General features: G+C 43.1%; 1 long non-coding RNA gene across 1 annotated transcript in view; it reads right to left on the bottom strand.

Moving 5' to 3' along the window:
- Nucleotides 1-25,016, bottom strand: part of LOC133233503 (uncharacterized) — a 305,868-nt gene that overhangs the window by 276,196 nt on the left and 4,656 nt on the right. The window contains exon 2 of the long non-coding RNA XR_009731732.1: nucleotides 23,125-23,256. This is a non-coding gene — a long non-coding RNA (uncharacterized LOC133233503). The remainder of the gene's footprint in view (nucleotides 1-23,124; nucleotides 23,257-25,016) is intronic.

Below are 25,016 nucleotides of genomic sequence, written 5' to 3'. Positions count from 1 at the left end.
ATTGACAGTCATCTACTGAACATCTGCCATACGATAAGAATCTGCTGCACACTCTATGGGACATGAATATGAAGAAGATGTACTCTAGCCTCTAGGAATTTAAAGAAAAGAAAAATATTCCTCCTGGTTGCAAAATTCTAAGATTGACATTTCAGATTAACAATTATAACACAGCGAGGAATCAGATAGGATCCCTGAGAGATTCAACCTAAATATTACAAGAGCCCAGAGAACAAGTCAGTCATTTCCAAGAGGCAGGAGCCAAGAAATCATCAAAGATGTGGCGTCTTGTGCTGGAGTTGAAAGATAGAAAAACCTTAACCAGTAAGAGGACCTTAAGGAATGGCCTTCCTCGGGAAAAAAAAAAAAAAAAAGGAAATTGCACAAATGTAGAAGAATAAAATATCTGTTTGAGAGACAATAAGTAGGCCAGTTTGGCTAAAGCATAGGACAGATAAATGAAGGGATATATTAATACAGCTGGAAAGTTTTGGTGAAAGCCAAATTGCAGAGAATGAGCTAGAAATGTTGGTCTAAATTCTCTAGGTGATAGCCACTGAAATTTTTCAGAGGACTGACCTTTAGGCAGATTAATTGGGCCATAATGAATTGGAGTGAATGACACTGGAGAAAGAATTGCCTTCTTTTGATGATCTGAATGAGAGGTACTTGCTGTAAGAATGGAATGGAATGAAAAGGAGGGGGATTCACTAGGCATTAAGAATGCAGAAAGGGCAGGAATAATTTGGTGTGAAAGTTGAGGGAGCATTTCCCAGGAGTTTTGTGATGAAAACAAAATTCCCTCATACCAAACAGATATTTAAAAGCATGAGATTTTGAATCTACCGTTGAGATGATGTTACCATTGCCCAAAGCTTGTTGACGGAATGATTTTGCTTGTTGTAGGTTGAGTGTATTTGTGAGATTTTAAAAAATTGTGTTGTCCCTTCTATGTCTTTTTATGGCTTAGAAAGATAAAAATAACCAAGCAGACATCAGATATCACATATCTCAGACTGAAGAAGAGAGAGAGAGTCTCATAATCTCCCTCCTGTTGTATAAATACAATAACTATATAGTGGTGGATGGAACCATGGTTGTTGAATATAAAGGAGATTATTCGAATCAATAATTATGCTTTTCCATGTCCTTCCTGTAGTCAAAACTATGCTCCCATCCTCATTCATTTTTATATCAGAGATTCCTTTCAAAACTTGACATTATTGAATTGGTAAGAACTTGTCTGCGGAGGAGCCTCTATTAATAAAAATGTAATCTCATTCACTGAGCAGACTCCATCACCTAGTCAGATGCTAAAGGATTTGGGGACAAATAATAATAGCCCTTTCATCTTACTCAGCTGCTAATGCAGACACATTGTAGACCATCTTTTTCACGCAGTCTTCACAGACAAACTGGAAGCAGCCTGACTCCTTGTCGTTTTTAGCATGCTCTCTATCGGATTTGGATTTTATTCTTTCACTTACTCTTTCTTCTACCTGCCCCCTTGCCCACCTTAGTAAACATTTAGGGAGCACTTGGTGTATGCCCAGCACTGGGCCAAGTGATGTAGATACAAAAAGAAAAGACAATAATCCTTTGCTTTGTGAAAATATTAGTGTAAGGCATTCATCTGTCCTGTGGAATACCTCACCTTGAAGACAGCAGCCATCTCTACCTAAATCTGATGTCATCTGTACATTTGTGCTCCAAAGTGGTTAAGGATGCCACCTGAAGAGTCCTAGGATAAGAGGGATATTGTTACCAGTGCCAGCTGGGGTACATACGAGCTGGGAAACTGGTGAGTTATTTAAACCTTCTGAGCCTCAGTTTCCCCTTTATAAAATAGATGTGATAATACTAAGTGTACCTATCCCACAAGGTGGGTTCTGCTAAGAACTGAATGAGACAGTTAATGCAAGGAGTTTGGATAGCACCTGCTGTACACTAAAAAACACTGGATAAAAATGATCATTAACAGTGTTAATATCTGACCTGTGATCGGTCTGCAAATGACCAGCAGTGGCTGAAGTCATTTCCTCAGGTCACTCATTTCCTGAGCTTACGCTCCTTTCAACAGTGAAGAATACACTTAAAGACTTGCTGGCACTTCCCAGTAAGGTCTAGAAAGCAATGCCCATTTCAGTTGGCATGTCACAGGAACAATTCTTCTTTTGCCTATATATTTTCTGTTTTATTTCTCTCATTTTCTTATACCAGAAATTTTTCCTCTGCTCCCAATACTCATTCCCTATTTAAAGACACAGTCTTCAGTCTGTGAAGCCAGAAATTCTCTGCCAGTGCTCTCAGCACCCAGGTCTGTGGCACCAATGGCCTGATCTGCAGCAAGAAAGGCATAAAACTACTGCCGTACCGTCCAAAGGGAGTAGCTGGTGTGCAGGGCAGGTTCCAGGAGCGAGTCCCCCGGTGAGGAGTGAGCAGCAGAAACCGTGGAAGGCAAACAAAACAGAAATGTGTTCTTCATGCAGGCACGCAGAGCCTTGCAAAATGAAGTGGAGGAAAGAAGGAACAGAAAGAGAAAACTATAGCGGGGATAGGGTGGGAATGGCTTTTAAGTCAAAAATGGTGCTTTCCTTTCCATATTCTCTGAGACTTTAGTTCATTGCTTAGATGAATTTACGGCTGCTCTCAACATGTGTAGGAAGCACGACAAAGAGCTGGACTCTGGTTGCCAGGCAGGCTACAATCCCAGGAGGTCAGGATGCATCATTAATTAAGGTAAGGCTGATGGGTTATGTGGGAGTGTCAGACACCCCACATATGAACTTCTCCAAACCAGGGCAGGTTGCACCTAACACAGTTTTCAAGGTGATTCTGACTTTCTCCATTGTTCCTCAGCCCCTCCCTCGACTTCCTCCTAGGCATTTCCAGCCTAGTTACCCCCACATGCCAGGGAAGGCACGATCTCCTTCAAACACCATCTCCGCTTCTCAAACATCATCTGCAGAAACAAATTTAGCCTTACACATTACATCACCACCTTGCTGCAGATGACAGACCCAGACAACTATCTCCCTCATGGGCCAAGGTGATCCGGGCAGCCTGGGGCACCAGTCTGTCCAAACTGGAAGGGGGCAGAGCTTCTTGCTGAGCAGGCGCTCTTAAGCCCCAGCAGATCTAGGAATTCTATTTTATTTCTTTTTTTTTTTTTTTTTGCCTTTAAACATGCATATTGGAATATCAGACCTAGAAGTTTTCCGAGCCGCACAATTTATGCTAGTTCATTACCTCCTGCTACACTCCACGGCTTTGTAACGGAAATTGGCTCTGATTTCTGAGATGGGCATTACATCATGGTCTTCTTTTAGCACATTATGTCATCCCTGCTGAGAGGCATTATCTAGGGTTGGCTCAGCAGTAGCGATTTTTGTGGGCCGACTGCAGTGTTCCCAAAGAGCTGCTGGGAACCACAGATTGAAATCTGAAACATTTATCTTCTAAAACGCTGAAAAGAAGGAAAGATGTTCACATCGTACCCCATTTATTTTCCTTAACCCTCTCCTCTCTCAGTTCCTTTGAGAGTACAGCACAGCGAATGCCAGAGATCAATGTGTGGAGCCTACACAGGGAGGATCATCTTGAAATAGCTGCTGCTAGAGGTACCTGAAATACTCCTTCCATACACCTGACACTTTTGGTTCTATCTCAAGGGGTGCTACAACCCCCCCTGAAAGGAATCACCTTGTACACTTACACTGATAACACAGAGCATCCTGCCTAATTCCTGGGTTATTTAAGAATTTCCATCCCATGATCTGTTTATAAATATGTGTAAATGAAAACTATATACAAGCACATACATATGCTTATCCTCCTGACCACGTTGCAGTCACAAAGGCAAACCTCTAGAAGATTTGTATTAGAAATAATTTTTATGCAGGGAACTGAGCTGATATGATCTCTTCTCACATCAACCATGAAATTAGAAGCCCATTTTGTATCTCTCCATCGTAGGCAGGATTAGAAACCACTGCACAGAGGGAATAGATAGGTGCTTTCAGGATAAAGCAAAGATCTTCCCAAACCCTAGAGAATCCCAATGCCTCCCTCAACACAAAAGCATAATTATGAAAAGCAAGAAAGTCTCTAAATACCAAAAGGAAATGGGATACATTCAACCATGACTCAATTACAATTTCCCTCTTATATACCAACTAATGAGATTCACTGGGGGTGGGGGGGAGTAATTGCTGGGAGAGGGGCTAGGAGGCAGGTTATGATAGTCCCTTCCCCAACCCAGGGTGCTTCATTTCTCATCCACTGATTTTTTTCTATAGTAAATATGGTTGTGCCCTCAGTTGCTTTTTGTGGCTCTCAAATGGTAGGCACAGCCAAACAAGTAACTTCATAATTAAAGTAGAAGTGGTTAAACCTATCGTTTGCACCAGCCGAAGAGCCTTGCTTCTACTTCTACCCTAAACGATTTTTCGTGTTCTTTAATAATGTCCTCCCCTCACCCCCAGGGGATCATAAAACAAGATGGCGGCCTTCATCCAGGGCACAGCCATGTGAGCCGTCTGCGTGTGCTGAAAGGGGTCGGGACACCCGGCCCCACACTCATGATACAGAAACTTACTGGTGACATTAGAGCAAACAACTGATAGCCCCTCTTCAGCACCTCTTCTTTCACATTTCACATCCATTTCCATCTGCTCCTTATCTCCTAGAAGGGATAGTGTGAAGATTGATGGTATGAGCCCACAAAGAGCTCCGAGGCTTTCAGATGGACAAGTGCCTTATAAAATAGCATCATTTATCAGCTAAGGACATTTACAAGAATCCTCTTCCCCTTCCCCTTCCTTCCTTTTGTCCCTTCATCTCTACCCCTCCCCCTTAGCTCTAGGAATTTATTATCTGAAGGCCAAAATACTTTATTAATAACTACCTGTGTCGCTCGGGGTACTGAAAGGAAGCTATATATACCCTTGACTTAACTCGTTCCAACTCTTTTACTGCAGCCAAAGTAACTGCCACACCATTTAAAAATTCCACTCAAAAAGCAAGTAGCCTTCAACACATTAAGCTGATTTTCATCTAAGTTGTAAAATATTAAATGACCAGAACTTCAATCCAATAATAAAATTGCCTGGCCCAATCACCCCCTTTCCCTTTGCAGGAGGCAAGAACATGGATTCATAAGCCCTGAAGGATGTGTGCCTGCCTCGAAATGTTGGCTGGCTGGCCACCACCTTCTGAAGGCACAGTACGGGAGGGGCTGAGCGTGACCCCTCCTCCTTCCTCCAGAGCCCTGTGTGTCCCAGCAGGTTTGCCCAATCCTGAACAAACACACACACACACACACACACACACACACCCCAAAAAGTGTTCAGGATGCCCAGAAGCCCTCAGTCCACTCCCAAACCAGACCAACTGTGGAAGAGTCAGTGGGTGCTTGGCTCCGTAACAGCACAACCATTGGCCATGAGACTCGATGCACGGACATCCTGCCTTCTACCCTCTTACAGAGAAGAAAAAAGCAAGCCCCAAATCTGCAGGTAGTTCCCAAGAGTAGGCATATAGTGGGGATCAGATTTCACAGTGAGAAATCAACTATTCCCTAATGATACACCACAATGAAGGTGGAGAGCAGGGTGGGCCAAGTCAGAATGGGGAGCTCATGGACCTAGCTTCTCACTGGCTCTTGACAGTACAGTCAAACCCTGGCTTGGAGTGAGACGGGAGTTCTGGCCTGGCGTCAGCCTCCTTCGCCAGCTGCCTTGGCACCAGTCACTATGCTTAGGGGGTTGGCAGAAGGGGACCAACAGTCCAGACCTCCCAGGCTCTCCTGGGCAGAAGGCACACTGGAGAACTGGCACGGCCTCTCCTGCCGAGAATCCCTATCAGCACCACCTAATAACGGGTAAGAAAATGGACATTTGTTTTATCATGAAGGTCTTGATCCTGCCATTTCCCAGCAATGCCAGGATACCCACTGTCCTCACCACTAGCTCTCTGGGTGCCACCCCAGAGTCCCACTCCCAGTCCCTTGGGGGTCCATGGCATTTTCTCCGAAGCAGGGCTTTTCCTATTTCTCAGAGTGAGCCCTCAACACAGCACCTTCAGACCTGTCTTCTCAAAAAAACCACCATAAAAACCTCTTTTCTATAAATGTAAGCATGTCATGAAGACACAGACTACATAAGCATCAAGAATTACAGTTCAGACTCATAAAGGTTAGAGAGATCTGCCTTATCCAGCTTTGGAAAGAAATCATGGAGTTCCCTCACAATGCAACCGAACATTTCTATTCAGAATCCTCCTTAGCTTCTGAGAAGTTTACATCGCCTTCACCTGTATTCCTAGTCCAGACTAAGGACCCTGTCTTTTTCCCAAAGAGAAATTTTTCCTTCTCAGATTCTAAGTTTCTACACCACATTTCCTTCATGATCTGAGAGGTGTCTCTTGTTTGCTGTTTTTGTTATTTAGTCACTAAGTCATGTCCAACTCTTTGTGACCCCATGGACTGTAGCCCACCAGGCTCCTCTGTCCATGGGATTTCCCAGGTAAGAATACTGGAGTGGTTTACTGTTTCTTCCCCCAAGGGATCTTCCTGACTTGGGGATCAAACCCGAGTCTCTTGCCATCTCCTTTACTGACAGGTAGATTCTTTACCACTGAACCACCAGGAAGTCTCTTGTTTACACCTTAATAAAAGTAATAGATTCTCATTAATCCTGAACAATAGAATTAAGTAGACTCTATTCATTCATTCAGCAAATATCTACAGAGCAGAGACAGGTATTTATCAATTATTGTAAAAAGTGTTGTGGAGATAAATCAGACATGGATTCAGCTTTTCAGGCATTGGCAAGACCACAGACGAGCTATATTAATAAGTATGTGACAGAGACAACTAGTCTTTAACCTCCTGGCTGGTTGGAATGGCAAGATCTCTAAACCCTTGAAGTCAAGTGTTAAAGGTGGCAGAGCCTCAAACACCCTGAGTTCCTGGTTGCTCACTTGGAAGAAAGCTGCCCCTATGGTCTATTTATACCATTCAGAGTGCCTGAAGAATTATGGACAGAGGTTCATGACACTGCACAGGAGACGGTGATCAAGACCATCCCCAAGAAAAAGAAATGCAAAAAGCCAAATTGATTGTCTGAAGAGGCCTTACACATAGCTGAGTAAAGGAAAGAAGCTAAAGGCAAAGGAAACAAGGAAAGATAAACCCATCTAAATTTGGAGTTTGAAAGAATAGCAAGGAGAGATAAGAAAACCTTCCTCAGTGATCAGTACAAAGAAATAGAGGAAAACAATAGGAAAGACCAGAGATCTCCTCAAGAAAATTAGAGATACCAAGGGAAATTTTCATGCCAAGATGGGCACAATAAAGAACAAAAACAGTATAGACCTAACAGAAGCAGAAGATATTAAGAAGAGGTGGCAAGAATACACAGAAGAACTATACAAAAAAGATCTTCATGACCCAGATAATCACAATGGTGTGGTCATTCACCTAGAGCCAGACATCCTGGAATGTGAAGTCAAGTGGGCCTTAGGAAGCATCACTATGAACAAAGCTAGTGGAGGTGATGGAATTCCATTGAGCTATTTCATATCCTAAAAGATGATGCTATGAAAGTGCTGTATTCAATACGCCAGCAAATTTGGAAAACTCAGCAGTGACCACAGGACTGGAAAAGGTCAGTTTTCATTCCAATCCCAAAGAAAGGCAGTGCCAAAGAAGGTTCAAACTACTGCACAATTGCACTCATCTCACACACCAGTAAAGTAATGCTCAAAATTCTCCAAGCAAGGCTACAACAGTACATGAATTGAGAACTTCCAGATGTTCACATTGGATTTAGAAAAGGCAGAGGAACCAGAGATCAAATTGCCAACATCCACTGGATCATAGAAAAAGCAAGAGAATTCCAGAAAAACATCTACTTCTGCTTTATTGACTATGCTAAAGCCTTTGACTGTGTGGATCACAACAAACTGTGGAAAATTCTTAAAGAGATGGGAATACCAGACCACCCTACCTGCCTCCTGAGAGATCTGTATGCAGGTCAAGAAGCAACAGTTAAACCAGACATAGAACAATGGACTGGTTCCATATTGGGAATGGAGTAGGTCAAGGCTGTATATTGTCACCCTGCTTATTTAACTTATATGCAGAGTACATCATGCAGAATACCAGGCTGGATGAAGTACAAGCTGGAATCAGGATTGCTGGGAGAAATATCAATAACCTCAGATATGCAGATGACACCACCCTTATGGCAGAAAGCGAAGAGGAACTGAAGAACCTCTTGATGAAAGTGAAAGAGGAGAATGAAAAACTGGCTTAAAACCCAACATTCAAAAAACAAAGATCATGGCATCTGGCCCCATCACTTCATGGCAAATAAATGCAGAAACAATGGAAATAGCCACAGACCGTTTTCTTGGACTCCAAAATCATGGCAGATGATAGAGGGCAGATGCAGACTGCAGCCATGAAATTAAAAGACATTTGCTTCTTGGAAGAAAAGCTATGATTAACCTAGACAGCATATTAAAAAGCAGAGACATTACTTGGCCAACAAAGGTCCATTTAGTCAAAGCTATTGTTTTTCCAGTAGTCATGTACGGATGTGAGAGTTGGACCATAAAGAAAGCTGAGCGTTGAAGAATTCGTGCTTTTGAACCGTGGTGTTGGAGAAGACTCTTGAGAGTCCCTTGGACTGCAAGGAGGTCAAATCAGTCAATCCTAAATATTCATTGGAAGGACTGATGTTGAAGCTGAAGCTCAAATACTTTGGACACCCGATGCGAAGAACTGGCTCATTGGAAGACTGATGCTGGGAAAGATTGAAGGCAGAAGAAGAAGGGGACGACAGAGAATGAGATGGTTGGATGGCATCACTGACCCAATGGACATGAGTTTGAGCAAGCTCGGGAATTTGGTGGTGGACAGGGAAGCCTGGTGTGCTGCAGTCCATGGGGTTGCAAAGAACCAGACACAACTGAGCAACTAAACTGAACTGATGGTCTATTCATGTTCAGGACTGGTGCAAGAGCGAGACTTACACTTCTGCTGCATGCATCATGATAAGGTCTATTTACAGCAGTGGCCAGGTTGCTCTAATATAAGCGTTGAAATGATTTACTGAAATGGAAAGATACTCAGTGTACGTACGAGGGTAGAATAAGTCAAAACACTGTTATAGTGTGATATCACTTTTTAAAAGGTTGTGTTTAAAAATGTATATACAAACATGTAAGAAACTTCTAGACATATATATATAGCAATGTTTCAGTGTCTGTCTCTGGGTGGTGGTGGTATAGCATGGCTTACCTACATTTCCTAATATGAAATACGACTGTATAATCAAGAAATCAAAGCTATGTTTAACATTAAAAAGGAAAATACGTCTTAAGATGTAAATACAGGGCTTTCCTGCTGGCTCAGTGGTAAGGAATCTGCCTGCAATGCAAGAGACATGGGTTTGATCCCTGGTCCAGGAAGATCCCACGTGCCACAGAGCAACTAAGCCCATGTGCCACAACTACTGAGCCTGTGTTCTATAACTGGGAGCCACAACCACTGAGCCCACACACCCTAGAGCCTGTGCTCCACAGCAAGAGAAGCCATCTCAATGAGAAGCCTGCAGGCAACCAGAGACAAGCCCGAATAGCAACAAAGACCCAGCACAGCCAAAAATAAATAATTATTGTTTTTAAGTAAATACAAGGGCTTAGCCTCCCAAAGTGGATAAAGTTCTCCTGAGGGAAATTAGGGAAGGCTTCTCAAAATAAGTATCTATTAATGACCTCTCTAACACAGAAAATCTATAAATTCACTACAGCCTGAGAAATACCATAGTTCAATTATACCGCACACCTAGTTCCCAGACTTCACACATTGAGGCTTCTCAGTGAAATCCGTTTCCCATAAAGGATGGAAGAAATAAATTATTTGCCTTTACAAAGTGCTGAGAGACTCGTCTCAGGGGTTGTTTGGGGTGGGGAACAGGGATGGAGAGAAAGGGAAGCACTGAAAGTGTTAGAGGAAGGAAAAAGTAGCATACTTAACCTTTCACCCTGTCATAACTTTTGGATATTTTGCTATATGCATGTATTACTTATTCTAAAAATATGTTTAGACTTTTTTTTTTTTTTCCCAAGGCCTTTAGTTTATTTCCATAGTTCTCAGGAAAATAGATTAGGTTTGCGGGGTCTGAGTCCACGTTCAAAAACTGAACCCCTTCCTCTCACCTCCTCCAGGCCTTCTATCTCTCGCTGATTGCTTTTTTGCCAAGGCCCCACAAACCTCCCGGGGATGCTACATGTAGCTAGCTTGCTTCTTGCATGTACAGAAGGCTATAGAAAGAAACCACAGAATGATCTAAAGGTTTTTAAAGAGTCTATTTCAAAACCATGTCTGGTATTTTCAGCCATAAGAAAAGTTTTAGTTGTCCTTAAATTTGTATAACTGTTTAATCCTTTCTTGTTCATTTTGATGATGATGATTATTTTTAATCCATGGTAGAATGCCTTCAAAAGGTCATAAGGCACATGTTATATTCTGTCTTCCTAAATCCAGTCTCCTCTCCATTTTAGTCCAGTGTTTTCTTTGAAGACCCCTTCATCATGCTTTCTTTTGAATGTTTACCCAACTGGGTTGGAAGGCAGAGAGGTCTCCAAACTGATTAAATATTTGAAGAGATCTTGTGTTTGGTTCATTTTGACATGGGAGATGATTCAGTCTTTGGGGTTGGTTCTAGCTCTCTTTAGTTTATTGGGTACTGGCTTGAAAAGCTCTCCAGAGAGCATGATCATCATTAAAAACATAATGGGAGTGAGGGAGAGGAGAGCATCAACCCCAAATCCTAGTCCATTTCATTAGAAGAAAATGATCAAACCCTCTGTGATGTAGATTATTTCCAGGTACTTTTCCAGAACAGGAAAGTATTCAAGTTGCTTTAAATCGGTGGCATTTAAGTTCTCCCATCAGTCTATGTCCCATTGTTGAGAGCACATCAAAATCAAACCCATGGCACTCCTCTTTGAAATTCCTCAGTAGCTTCCCATCACCCATGGGAGCAAATAGATCTTCCTACATAAGCCAATGGGGCTCTTCTTGGGACTAAGGGGGAAATCCTATTTGCCATTTCTCCCAGGGCAATGAGGCTCCAGCCACATGGGGCTATTCACCAGTCCCAGTAACTACCATCCTCTGTCATGGCACTGAAACTTCATATATGTTATTTCTTCTGCTAGAATGCTGTCTCTATTCTTATCTTCCTAGAGAATCCCTAATTATCCCTCAATCCTCCAGGACATTTCCACAGAGAAACTTCCTTAGCTCTCGTCGGCAGATCATAGTTCCTTTACTCCAGGTTCCCACAAAATGTGTGCATCCAACCCAGCCTTTGTAAGATAGACCAGTTCTGTACATCTGTATTCCCACGAGCTTGGAGGCTTCTTGAAAACAGAACCAGGTCCGCCATCTTTGTATCCAACACAGAGATAGCACTGAATTCAATGTTTAATGAATAAATAATTCAAAGTGGAAGCAATGGCGGTATTAGCTCCTTCACAGAACAGCAGATGAATTCTGACAAAATTGATGGGAAACTAAGCAGGGAGTAATAGACAGGAGGAGAGGCAAGGCATTTGTAGCCAGCAATGAGCCAGAATCATTTGGCTTTCATGTTCTCTTTGGTTCTTGGTATCTATAGTCCAAATTCAGCTTACTGGAATGGAGAGGATATTAGGGGCTCTTACAGGGAAATAGATGGGGAAACAGTGGAAACAGTGTCAGACTTTATTTTGGGGGGGCTCCAAAATCACTGTAGATGGTGACTGCAGCCATGAAATTAAAAGACGCTTACTCCTTGGAAGGAAAGTTATGACCAACCTAGATAGCATATTCAAAAGCAGAGACATTACTTTGCCAACAAAGGTCCGTCTAGTCAAGGCTATGGTTTTTCCAGTGGTCATGTATGGATGTGAAAGTTGGACTGTGAAGAAAGCTGAGTGCCAAAGAATTGATGCTTTTGAACTGTGGTGTTGGAGAAGACTCTTGAGAGTCCCTTGGACTGCAAGGAGATCCAACCAGTCCATTCTAAAGGAGATCAGCCCTGGGATTTCTTTGGAAGGAATGATGCCAAAGCTGCAACTCCAATACTTTGGCCACCTCATGCAAAGAGTTGACTCATTGGAAAAGACTCTGATGCTGGGAGGGATTGGGGGCAGGAGGAGAAGGGGACGACAGAGGGTGAGATGGCCGGATGGCATCACTGACTCGACAGACTTGAGTCTGAGTGAACTCCGGGAGTTGGTGATGGACAGGGAAGCCTGGCGTGCTGCGATTCATGGGGTCGCAAAGAGGCGGACACGACTGAGCGACTGATCTGATCTGATCTGAACCAGAAACCCTCCCAAGGATGACTTCAATAAAGAAGTACTGGGCTGCAATATCCCTGGCTGGGCTATTAGATAAATGAGATGGTGAGTCTGAAGAAGCATTCCCCTCTCTCTCTGTTCTCCCGGAAACTCTGCCAAGGACCAGAAGAGCACCACATGTGAGTAACATGTTATTCAACTTTTCTGCATGGTGCTGACCAACAAAGGCGTTAATGAGGCAGATGGGCAACGGGGTTATACGAGCTGAGGGTGTTTTGGCCAAAGCGGAAGATGGTCCCAGGTAACAGTAGAAGGGACAAGGGACTTGGGTTATTCTGGAGCTCCCTGCAAAGGAAATGGAAGTGCAGATTCCCATCTTTCTTTGCCTCTCATCTCATACCCATCCTCATTCCATATTTCCACTTTCATGAGAAATGGAACTAGCCCAAACCAGCATTAAAAGTGGCATCTCAGGCATATCTTGAGAAAGTAACTTATTTTCAGAATCCCCAGTGCAAACATAATACACTGGATAACGAAGCAAAATTATCTAAGGTCATTGTAAACAGGATTCAATCACATTTAGCTTCAATCAAAATGGATTTTAGCTCTGTCTGTATTTTCAAATCTTACTGCCTCACATCAGAACCAGAGCCCTGTCATTTGGGGAGAAAAAAAAATATTCTATTTATTCAGGAAATGCCAAGGGGCCACAAATTTTAATGTGCTCCAGTTGGAGGGGAGGCAAGGGGCTCATTTAACTTCACGAAGTATACTTTCTCACCTTTCCTCCTGCTAACAAACCAAAGATCGTCCTCGACCAAGGTTTAGGTAGCTGTTTCCAATATCCAAAGAAGATTGCCCAGTCAAGCAACTGTTCCGCCCACCTGAAAGCCGGCTCAGGATTCCATTTGAATGTAGGAGTTGATCTCTAAATATAACCGTGAAAGCAGCCTCCGCCATCATCACCACACTTGTAGCTTCTCTCCTTCCAAAATAATAAAATGGGATGGATGGGTCTCCAGATTTTTTTCCCTGAAAGGGTAGCTTGGGGTAGTGAGACAGAGGAGAATAGCCCTCTACTGTTACTCCCCAACCTTCTCATTGGGGTGGGAAGAGAAGTGGACAAGAGTAGTTTTGTATCCAGGAGATGCCGCCAGGCCCCAGCCCCCCAGCCCCCAGTTCTCACTGGGTCCCTTTCAAAGCAGATAGTCCCTAAGGTGAGCCAACTGCGCATGAGTGTCAATTAACTCAGGAAAGTCCTTAGAGATGCACCTTTTCCAACTGCTCTACCCAGGGTTCCTGCTGTAAAATTCAGAATGTCAGCCTGTTCCTGTTTCATTCTTGTCTCACCAGATGATCTTACACTAACCAACCAACACCTGTTCATTATCAATTACATTCACTAACCCTGAGATTCTTGACAGAAGTGCTGTGTGTTCTTCATCCATGGACGTTCAGCATCTTCCACAGTGCCAGGCACAGTGCAGATAAAGAATAAATGCCAGATGGATGGAAGGATGGATGGAGGGAAGGATGGAGGGCTGAAGGAACAGAGAGATGAATTGCCTCAGTGCTGCACTTGATAGATAGAAGGACCAGTGATAAAAACCGCAGCTGAGGAGCTTGACTATAGCTGTGTCATGCAACTCAGGGCATGATCATGGAACCCACAGCAAGCTCTAGGGGCTCCAGGTCAAAGCATGAGGGTACGATGTCTCCCCCTGCATGGAGTCACCTGCCCAAAACGACATCCAGTGTGGGGAGGAGGTGGGGCCCTCCATAGCAGGCCGAGAAGAAAATGGTGCTGGGATAACCCATGGAACACAGAACTCACTAACACACCCAAGACAGGCTCTCATTTTCTCTGTGTGCTGCTCACCTCTGTGAGGAGTGAGGTGGAGATGCAATCTAATCCCTGGGCTAGTGAGGGAGGTGGCAGGGCACGGCAGCTGCAGCCCCGACTGCCACATTGACCTTTCACCCGAGATGGGACTGAGGGGGGCCCGGAGCCTGTTCATCTGCCCAGACAGCCAAGGGAAGCTGGGCTGTTATTCCCCTACACGAAGACTAAGAGGCCATGGGCCTTTGAATGGAAGGTAGTAGGTTTTGTGGAAATGCCATTTACTGGCCCTGCTTTCTTTCTGGCTAGGCAGAGTCTTGCTACCAAGCAGAGACAAGTGAGCTACTTAGGGCATAGGCGTCCAGACAGGTTTCCTCTGACCAGGAATGGAAAGGTGCCAGCACCACGGTAATTGAGGGACAGGATGGAATGGAGCAGAAGAAACATAAGGCTGGAGTCAGATGACACTTCCCCAGGGCTAGAGTTCAGCTTCTGAGAGAACAAGGGCCACCATTTTCCCTTCGCCAACCCTGGACCACTGTCCCCAGAGAGCCCCCTCAGAGGCAGGGACGCAGATGGCCCTGCCCATCTAATTGAGAGCACTGCCCTTCTGCTGTGGGCTGGCATCCTGGCTCCCACTAGATGAAATAAACAGTTCAGAATCAGGTGGAAACAAAGAAGCTGCCTTTATGGAGGCTGAACCTGAGGCTTCCTGACACCACCAACCATTCATTTGGCTCTACTGACTTATTTCAATAAGACCCAAAGCAAGAGCTTTCGGTCCTTTCATGTTTTAGGTTTTAAATTAGCAATGAGATATGTGTATACTCAGTCATGTCCACCTCTTTTGCGACCCCATGGACTGTAGCCCACCAGGCTCCTCTGTTCATGGGATTCCCTAGGCAAGAATACCAGAGTGGATTGCCATTTCCTCCTCCAGGGGATCCTCCCAACCCAGGGATCAAACTCACATCTCTTGTTCATCTTACATTGACAGGCAGATTCTTTACTCCTGCACCACCCAGGAAGCCCCAGTGAAATACAGAAAAGAATTTCTATCACATAGAAAACTCTTTAGACTTGTGGTGATCGTTTCACAATGTATACAAATTTTTTTTGGTTTTTTAATCTTATATTTGGGCACAGTTCACTGACGGTGAATCATGATTTGGTGCACCTGACGCTAATATAATGTAATAAGTCAACTTTACCTCAATTTTTTTTAAAAAAGAAGTAAACTCTCTCCCACTTACACAATAGATGGCAACTGTTTCCACAGCAGCTGAGGTAAAGGACAGCAGGGTGGTAATAGTTTTTGAGTAAACCCTAGGGACCTGCCGTAAGTTATCTCATTTGACTTAATTTCCCTTGATCTTCCCAACAACCTCATGAGGTAAGTATTACCATCTTCAGTTTAGGAGGATATCAGAGTTCAGAGAAGTTGACTCACACATCTACAACAAGTGCAGACCCCACGTCCTTTCTTCTCCACCTACGGTGTTTAGCCTGGGTGGCAGAGTAGAATCAACTGAGGAAGTTTTTAAAGGCCATGAGCACCCGAGTCCCATCTCCAGAGAGTATGACCTAATTAGTCAGAAGTCTCAGGCTTTTTTTGGTAAGAGGATCAGGGGACTATACTACATTGAAACAGAGGGCATGTGAATCTTAAAAAAGGTGCTTTACAGTCTTCATCTCATCTTTATGCCAACACTAGGTCACCTACCATGTGACTCCTGCCTAGCCATGCCAGCAATGCCAGTAAGTCTTAGCTAGGGTGGAAAATTTGGGTGACAACTGAACATTTTTTGTAGCTCATAAATGCTTTTGCTGCTGCTACTGCTGCTGCTGCTACTGCTAAGTCGCTTCAGTCATGTCCGACTCTGTGCGACCCCATAGATGGCAGCCCACCAGGCTCCCCCGTCCCTGGGATCCTCCAGGCAAGAACACTGGAGTGGGTTGCCATTTCCTCCTCCAATGCATGAAAGTGAAAAGTGAAAGTGAAGTCGCTCAGTCGTGTCCGACTCTTAGCGACCCCATGGACTGCAGCCTACCAGGCTCCTCTGTCCATGGATTCTCCAGGCAAGAGTACTGGAGTGGGGTGCCACTGCCTTCTCCATAAATGCTTTTAGCCTACCTACAAAGTCACACTGTGTCTCCTAGATAGCTGGGACTATTTCCCTTAAACTGGGAAACACTGAGCAAGGTGGATGGCAACACTTGCATGGAGATTTACCCATCCTTTAACTGGTGACCAGTGTGTGGTGGGACTGGTGGTAGCATTCCTCTGTGATTCCATGGGCTTCCCCGGTCACAGAGGTAGGAGGAAAGGCGGACACTGGGCTGTCTGGCAGGGAAAATTTGGAGGCATGAATAAATACCCCATGTTTATAAGTGCTCTGGGCAACTTGAGGAATAGTGGAGTGTCAGGGCCTAGTGTCACTGGTTTTCACACAAGTTCCAAGGTTAATTGCTCCTCTTAACCTCCTCCCCAGCCCACGAGTTATGCTCTCTGTCCAGCTAAGTCCCTCTGCACGAGCCCTAGTAGAGAGCAAAGTGAGGGCTTGAGCCCACCCTGTGGGGAGGCAAAGAAACATGTATCAGATGTTGCTGATCCGTCCTATCAGCAACCTTCCCCTCATAGCAGGAACCCATCTGTTGTGAATTCCCTAGGCTTTAACACAGGTCAAGGAAGCAGAGCAATAACACGAGCTCTGATTAGGGATGGGCAGTTCTTACTGGGAAGAATAAAAGGAGCTCTGGTCAGGGATGGGCTGTTCTTACTGGGAAGACACTTTTGATGAAACATCACTCATTTTCAAATAATTAGGCAATCCAGGCCCCAAGTTAACAAACGGGAAGGGTCTCCCACTCTTCTGCAGCCTTTGCTCCTTGGTACCATTTCCTCCTCGATCTTCTGTTTCGGCACAAAACTAGGAAGTTTTCATAAGCAAAGTCAATCCTTTCTTGAAATGCCACTTCCTGAACAAAGGACATAATCAGCTTCTCACAGCCGAGCACGCCTGACCTCATTGCCGGCTGCTGCTCCGTCAGGGAAGCCATTGCTGAATGTCTTTGACTTTGACAGTAGACAATTTCAGGTTTAGATTCAGATGACGTGTGCATTTGCTATTGTGTCATTTATAGAACTTAAATATGTTAAGGTGAGAGGGCTGCTTAGAAATCTAGTCCATGTCTTCCATTTTAAGAGGAAACTAAAATCCAGAAAAACGAAGTCACCAGTCTGAGGTTAGCCCAAGCACCCAGAACTCTGCCCTCAGCCCTCCTCTGTTCCTTATCCCACATTTGGTCTTTAGAAAAGTCCACAAGTTCCATGAGTTAAGTGACAGCACATATTAATAACTCTCAGCCCAGATGTCCCCACTGGACTGTTGCTTTTCTACCCCAAACCTCTCGCCATCCTCTCCCCCTACCCCAAGCCTCCCTCCTCCCAATATACTGCACCACTCTTCCAGAGTTACTTAGATCCAAAATCTTGCTATTATCCTTGCTCACGACTTTTTCACTTCAGTTCTTTAGGTTAGCTAGACAATTCTTTGTAGGTTTTAATTGATATTCCCAAAACAAAATCCAATCAAACCAGTTCATGTTTTGGAGCTGTCTATAATTTTGTAAACATTATACAGATGAGGAAATTTTAGGCCAGAGAATTAAATAACTTTCTCAAGATTACATAACCAGAAAGTGGCCAAGGAAAGAAAACTTGCGGAAAAATGGGAAGAATCCTGGGAGTGATGGGAAGAAGCCAACAGCATATCCACAAGATGGCCTGAGACAGGAGAATGAGCTGGGCTGTGAAGGGAGAGTAATACAGGAGGAGATGGCAGGAGGCCTTGCATTCCTAACTGGGAGGAAGGGAGGGATGACAACATGGCTTGAAGGACGGAACCAGGCTTTACTCTTGGCCCTGAAATCTGATGCTGTCTTGAGTAAATGCCTTCCCTCTTGAGAGTTAGTGTCTTCTCCTATAAAACAGGGATAATTATATCTAAAACCTTGCAGTCTGGATAGGGATTCATGATCACTTGAAGCAAGGTCTCAATAAAAGGTATTATTTCTGGAGTAAATAATTCTATTGCTATTGCTACATGTTGTCAGGGGCAATATAGAAACATCAGAAGAGATAACTGGTCAGAATTCTGTTGTTGAAGAGGTTTCAGGCTCATGGTTCAGCTTCAATATTGCTCTAATGATGTGGACAGTTAAGCACTGGGCTACTCATTTCTTAGAATTTGATGCATATGGGCTGGCTGGTAAGACAGGTCTAACTGTCAATATCAAATCATCTCATCATTTGAGTTACACAGTCTGGACAGGCAGGCAGAAGGTAGCGCCGTCTCCCACACACGGCACAGCCTAAAGCTATGTGCCCAGAGCTGGCGGTGCAGCCCCACAGTGACGCCCCGATCTAGAGGGGACACAGGTACAAAGCAACTCACCAGTAGCAGGTGGCGAAAGCGCCACGAAGTTTCTGAGAATGTCTTGAAGCCCAGAATCCAGGTTTTAAATATTAATTTGACTTCAGTAAGAAAGAGCTAGTTTTTACCCATTAGCTGAAAAGCACCTCAGCTTCCACTTGTTATTTTTAAGCAAAAATGTTTTTTTAAAGGGACCAGTTCTGCTCCCCACGAGGGAGACAACTGGTATAAGCAAACCCCAGCGGTCTTGGTGTCTTTGCCGAGCGGGAGCAGAAAGGCAGTCAGCTAGCATTCCACATGTGCCTTCCTCAGGCCACCAAGCCTAAAGCCTGCCCAGGGATGTGATCAGTCCCAACTCAAGACCAAACTCCCTCCACGATGCAAGATGGAAAAGGACCATTAGCCAAACCACTGGGCACAGTTTCAAGAAACAGCCATCTATTTCTGATTCTTTTCCACACAGGAAACAAACAAAATATAGAGCTACCAGCGCCCAGGCTACCAAAAACCTATGTTCTATTGCTGCCTGATGCCATCCCACCCTGCACACACCATGCCAAGAAAGGCACAACTAAACAGTTTGGTGCCCCAATTCCAGACCCTTTCTCCCTCAATTTTAGAGCAGAATCCATCAGAGTGAGAATAATTTCCTTTTAAAGTAAATGTTAGTTTCATTCTAATCAAGGCTTGGGAAAGAATCAGAAGAAAATTCTTCTCGGAAAAGAAGTCTGAAGGAAGAAGTTGGCAGAATTCCAACAAACATAGGTGTTAAAAAAAAAAATCTAACAACATGAATCTGTTCCCTAGCTAGAAAGAAAATATATTGTATATTTAAGGCAGAGAAACAACATTGCATAACTTGAAGGGGGGGCGGCATTTGCTTTATAATCTATGTGAATAGTGCCCCCTGGAGTTGTGCAGTATACAACCTGTGAAACCAAATTTAAACAATCCCAATTCAGGATATCTATGTCAGAAAAAATGCCTATAATAATTTCCACACAGGTGTAGCAGCTTCAGGTTATTAAAAAGTGAAGTTGCTATATTCTGTAGAAAACTCTTAAGGCACACAGTAAAACCCAAACTTCCCACAGAATCACACTCTAAATTACAACCAAGGGGACCTGGTTAAAATCATCTAGTTTAGTCCCTCACTGCGCAGATAAGGCTACTGAAGGTCAGAGATATAATGTCTTGCCCAAGGTCAACAAGCCTATCTAAAAAGTGAAATAGACTTTCCCTACTTTCCATACACAGCCGAAAGAGGCTGCTTTGCTGTGAATGGTATTCAGTTCACCCAGACTCCAAATGGAGTCTTATTCATCATTTCAGATTTTTTGAGCACCTTCTCAATGCTAAGCCTTGGAAATGGGGCAATATAAGTAGGGCAGCTTTGCTTCAATTACACACAACATTTAGTCTAGAAATTGAGAACTTTACTAGAAACATTTCCAGGCACAAAGGTAGCATACTCTCTTTTGAGCCGTGACTGGTTATGGTCTACTGAACAAACTCTTATTTTGGCAATTTTTAAAAATGTGTTATGTCCCCGTTGGAGTTGACTGACTTCTTTGAAGCCATTTTGATCTATTGGTTAAATATTTATTTGTTAATATATTTACAAGCCATATTATTTATGCAATAGATTTGGAGCCATTATGACTTACTGGATAAGTATTACCTATTTAAAATCAGGCTATCCAAAGATGAAAACCAAAGGCCATTTTCAGGGAGAATGGGAAACTTACAAGTTACTGAGGTTGGCCTTTAATTTAAATTTTATTTTTAACACTGTCATTCTACTCTTTATAATAGGAGTTTTATGTGTATTTGAATGTGTGTGGTGAGAGTGAGGTGGGAGGAGAGAGAAGCCCTTTTACCAAAAACCAATGCAATTAAAGTGCTTTATGGACAAGCTCTCTGCCAAATTTCTTATTTAAATCAAAGACACCTTTGAGTTAGTTACACAAGAGCAGGGCAGAAAGCACCTGCAGTCACGTCTGTTTCTCATTTTGTACTCGTGTAACTCAGATGCCCTGTGGCTTCAGTGAAATCTGCTCCTGCGTTGAAATCGTGTACACCACGTGGCAGCCCAGTTTGAATTTGGAAACAGGAGCTCAGGAGGTGCCACTCAAACATGTGGCTCTGGTTTTCCCTGAGTGTAACATGAACAAGGGAGTCATGTTATGGGCGCCAGTGTCTCCAGCTTCACTGTAAGTAAGAGATACGGCAGCCCCGTGTTTCCATTTAATGGTGTTCCCCATGACCCCCTCCCCATATCAGTTCCTGCTTCAGTGTTCACGAGGGAAGGTCATAGCATGGAACAACGTGTACTGTAAATGTCCATGTTGACAGTCCGTGTTCTGTGCATGAATTTACAACCAGGTCCTGACACAGAGAAAGGAAGCCAATCAGAATTCATGATCCAACGTTCCCAGGTAGACAGCTATGGGTCCCTCCTCTGGATAGATTCTGTTTGTGGCTGACATAAACATATAAAGGATTCCACTGGTCTGGAGAAATTGCAGTGACATAAAATTAATACCCAGTAAAAAACAGTACTCTTGGGTTTAGACCCCAATTTCTTTTCATTTTATCCCAAAGAAGCCTCTTTTATATATTAGCACTAACTGTGAATTCTGGATATTTTTTCTCTCTAATCACATTTTAGAATACCAGCTCCTTGTTTGTCTCTTCACTTGTCCCACTGACTCAACAAACATTAATGAGTATCTAAACATCTGAGCTCTGCAGCATCAAAGATTCCATAATTATGAACAGCAAAGACTTTGCTTTCATGGAGTTTCCTTTCTAGCCAGGGAAGGGGAGGAACTGGCTTCAAACTAGCTTAGTGAAGGCGCGTTCCAGTTAAAGTCAGGTCTCCATGTGGCATTCCAGATTTACACACGATAAATTGGGATGTGATAATTTGCTTCAAAAAAAGATTCAATATTTTACTAAAAAAAAAAAAAAATTACAGAAGGATTCCCTTTCAATCTAAAATTCCCAACCACTCTTCTGCCTGGCCAAGTCATTTTATTTATTTGGAATTTTTGAGGATTCCATCAATTGTTAAAGTACTCCTGTACTGTTCTGGAGTACATCCCCTAATCACCAGCATTTGTAGACATTCATTTTTAATGCATAAAAGAAGTGCCAGAAGAAAGTATTACTTATTCCAGAATTTAAAAACATAGCCCACTCTGAAGAGACTGCTCAGCAGAGACTACAGGCAGGCCTAGAAAGAAAGAGTCGTAGGGACTCAGTACTGTGGCTTCCCTGGAGCTTCTCCGTACCCTCTTTACCTAAGCCGAGGACAAGGAAAGTCTGGCATTGAGGGGGATTTTCTTTTCAGTTTCTCTGGAATTTTCCCATTGACATGAGTCAAATTTTGGAAAAGGGAAAAAAACAAAAACAAAAAACACGAATGCAGCTTTTTAAATGAACCTGGTGAGGTAAAGACATCATTTTCTCTCCCAACACTTTCAAATACGTGGATACTTAATTGTCTGTCACCAGAATCTCTCTAAATGAGCACCGCAATTTGGCCCATTAGCAATTAATGAGAACAGTTTCTTCACTGAGCTTTGTCTGAGAAATAGAGAGCTGCCACATCAAATGCACAGACTTAGAAGAAATGAGAAAGACGCTGAAAAGATCATTTCTAACGTTACAACTGGCCTCCTGTTATTTTCCCCACCCTGATGTTTCTCCTCAGGACTGTTGTACTGCCAGGAAGCCTCCTGGTCCAGCTGCCTAGTGGTCAGTTGGCACAAAAAGTTTTTTTTTTTTAAGCACCAGCCCTACCCTACTCTGTTTAGGAGAGGTAATGCCATATCATGCATGTCAGCCCCACAGATTGGAAGGCTATCCTATTTATATAAGGGAAGCAAGAGTGAAACCAATGCTGGGTGTTTCCACAAGCCTTTCATCTGCCCAACAAGGATTCATAGGGAAAGGTTTCATAGGAATTAGGTAATTTTAGGAAATACCAGTACAAAAGGATATTCAGAAGTCCAATGAGCCATTCTTCCATTGAAGTGCTTTGCTTTGGATTAAAGATTCATGCTCAGTACAGTCAGCGTCTCTTACATTAGCCAGGGAGAGATCTTCTTAAGGAAGAAAGAAATGTACAAATACAATGGGACCACAACGGGAAGAAACAGTGGATTTTTTTTCTGTCCCAGGGTTAGATCAATCCAAACAGGCAACAGATGAAGCCAAGTCTCCATACACATGTCACAACCCTAGATCCTCAAGGTCTCTCCTGGCCTTAAGTGTGTGGGTTCCTATTGTGCTGACACATTGGAAAACTGTACTTGACCTTCAGAGGAGGACTAGGTTTTTTTTTTCCTGCCACTTAGACACAGCACTCAGAATTCATCTCTGGCTGTGACTCATACTAAATAGCAACCATGCAACTACCTTGGCAGGACGTGAGGGCACAGAATCAGTGTTTGGGTCAAGTAGAAGAACTCAATTTACCTTTATCCATAACAGGCCACTCCACCTGATGGGGAACGCTGAGCAGAGACGTGCCTGGGGGTTCCACACTTACCCGTCTCTCATTACAAGTTATTAGTGCATGTCTTTTATTCATGCTGCCATCTTCCTCAACTGAAAGATAAAAAAAAAAAAAACCCAGAAGACTATTTTTATGGGGAAAAAAAGTTTCCTGAGGCATACTCAGGTTACTGACAACTCCTAGCATGAAAGTCAAACCTTGAACTATTTAGTACTCTGAATACAGTCTACAGGGACACAGAGGAAAATCTTTGCAAAATCACTCACAAAGATCATAGAAGACTTAAAGTCCATATATCAAAATGCCATCCATTCTCTGGAATTAGCCACACTGTAAGAAGTTAAACTGATGTTATGATGTAATGTAACATGTAACATTTTATGATGGCACCATGGCCATTTAGAGCTGCCTGCCAAGTGCTGGGCATGACCCCCAACACTATGGAACAAAATCCTGTATTTCAAGTGGCCACACAGGTCTCAGGGTAAGATAGACTTCAAAATAGGCACTTAAAAAGGGGGAGATTCACCTACATGTGCTCAGTCATGTCTGATTCTTTTGCAACCCCATGGATGGTAGCCTGCCAGTCTTCTCTATCCATGGAATTTTCCAGGCAAGAATTCTATAGTGGGTTGCCATTTCCTGTTCCAAAGGATCTTCCCAGCCCAGGGATTGGACCTGCGTCTCCTGTATTGGCAGGCAGATTCTTTACCACTACTGCCACCTGGGAAGCTTGACTTCAACTTGATATTGTAATTCCTGATGAGTTCAATCAAATGAATGGTATGAGGAATACAGAAAGACCAACTCCATTCATGATAAGAATCATTAGGAATTCATAAGAAGAAGAAGTACAAAAAGATAAGAAGATTGGCATAGTGATGTATGCTTCACAAAGGTGGCTTTTTCATTTCGTTTTCATTTTTTTCTGTACAGTATAAGTAGACAGTTTAGAAAACTTTCCTGAGACTTCCCTGGAAATCCATCTTTAAGACCTTGGGCTTACTACCTCCCTTCACTGTTTCATGTTCCTCTTCTGTGCCAGTGTCGTCTCTCATTGCCTAAATCAAGACATCAGCAGCAATCAGCTCACTCTGAAATTCAAAGGTTACTGAAGAATTAGGGATGAGTTTGTCCTATATATATTTTGCCCTATATACTAAAGATGGGACAGAGCTCTTTTACTTTATGAACTGTCCCAGTGTTCATATAACTAAAAATATACCACAAAATCTATAGAACATACTCCAAACATTATTAGAAGGGCCAGAATATACTGCTCTGAGATTCTTGATAGTGAACCAATTAGACTGTTGAATTGATTCTGATTACCAGAATGTTTGAACGTCTATCAACTCTTCTACCCATATTTAAAAATAACCTCAGATATGCAGATGACACCACCCTTATGGCAGAAAGTGAAGAAGAACTAAAGAGCCTCTTGATGAAAGTGAAAGAGGAGAGTGAAAAAGTTGGCTTAAAGCTCAACATTCAGAAAACTAAGATCATGGCATCTGGTCCCATCACTTCATGGGAAATAGGTGGGGAAACAGTGGAAACAGTGTCAGACTTTATTTTTGGGGGCTCCAAAATCACTGCAGATGGTGGTTGTAGCCATGAAGTTAAAAGATGCTTACTCCTTGGAAGGAAAGTTATGACCAACCTAAACAGCATATTAAGAAGCATGGCTGATTCATATGAATGTAAGGCAAAAACCACTACAATATTGTAAATTATTATTAAATTACAATTAAAATAAATTAAAATAAATAAATTAAAAAAAATAAAAAGCAGAGACATTACTTTGTCAACAAAGGTCCATCTAGTCAAGTCTATGGTTTTTCCAGTAGTC

Source organism: Bos javanicus, chromosome 20 (genome assembly GCF_032452875.1).
Source record: "Bos javanicus breed banteng chromosome 20, ARS-OSU_banteng_1.0, whole genome shotgun sequence".
Taxonomy (NCBI): domain Eukaryota; kingdom Metazoa; phylum Chordata; class Mammalia; order Artiodactyla; family Bovidae; genus Bos; species Bos javanicus.
Note: the sequence above shows the minus strand (reverse complement) of the source record. Positions and strands in the feature narration are given on the sequence as shown.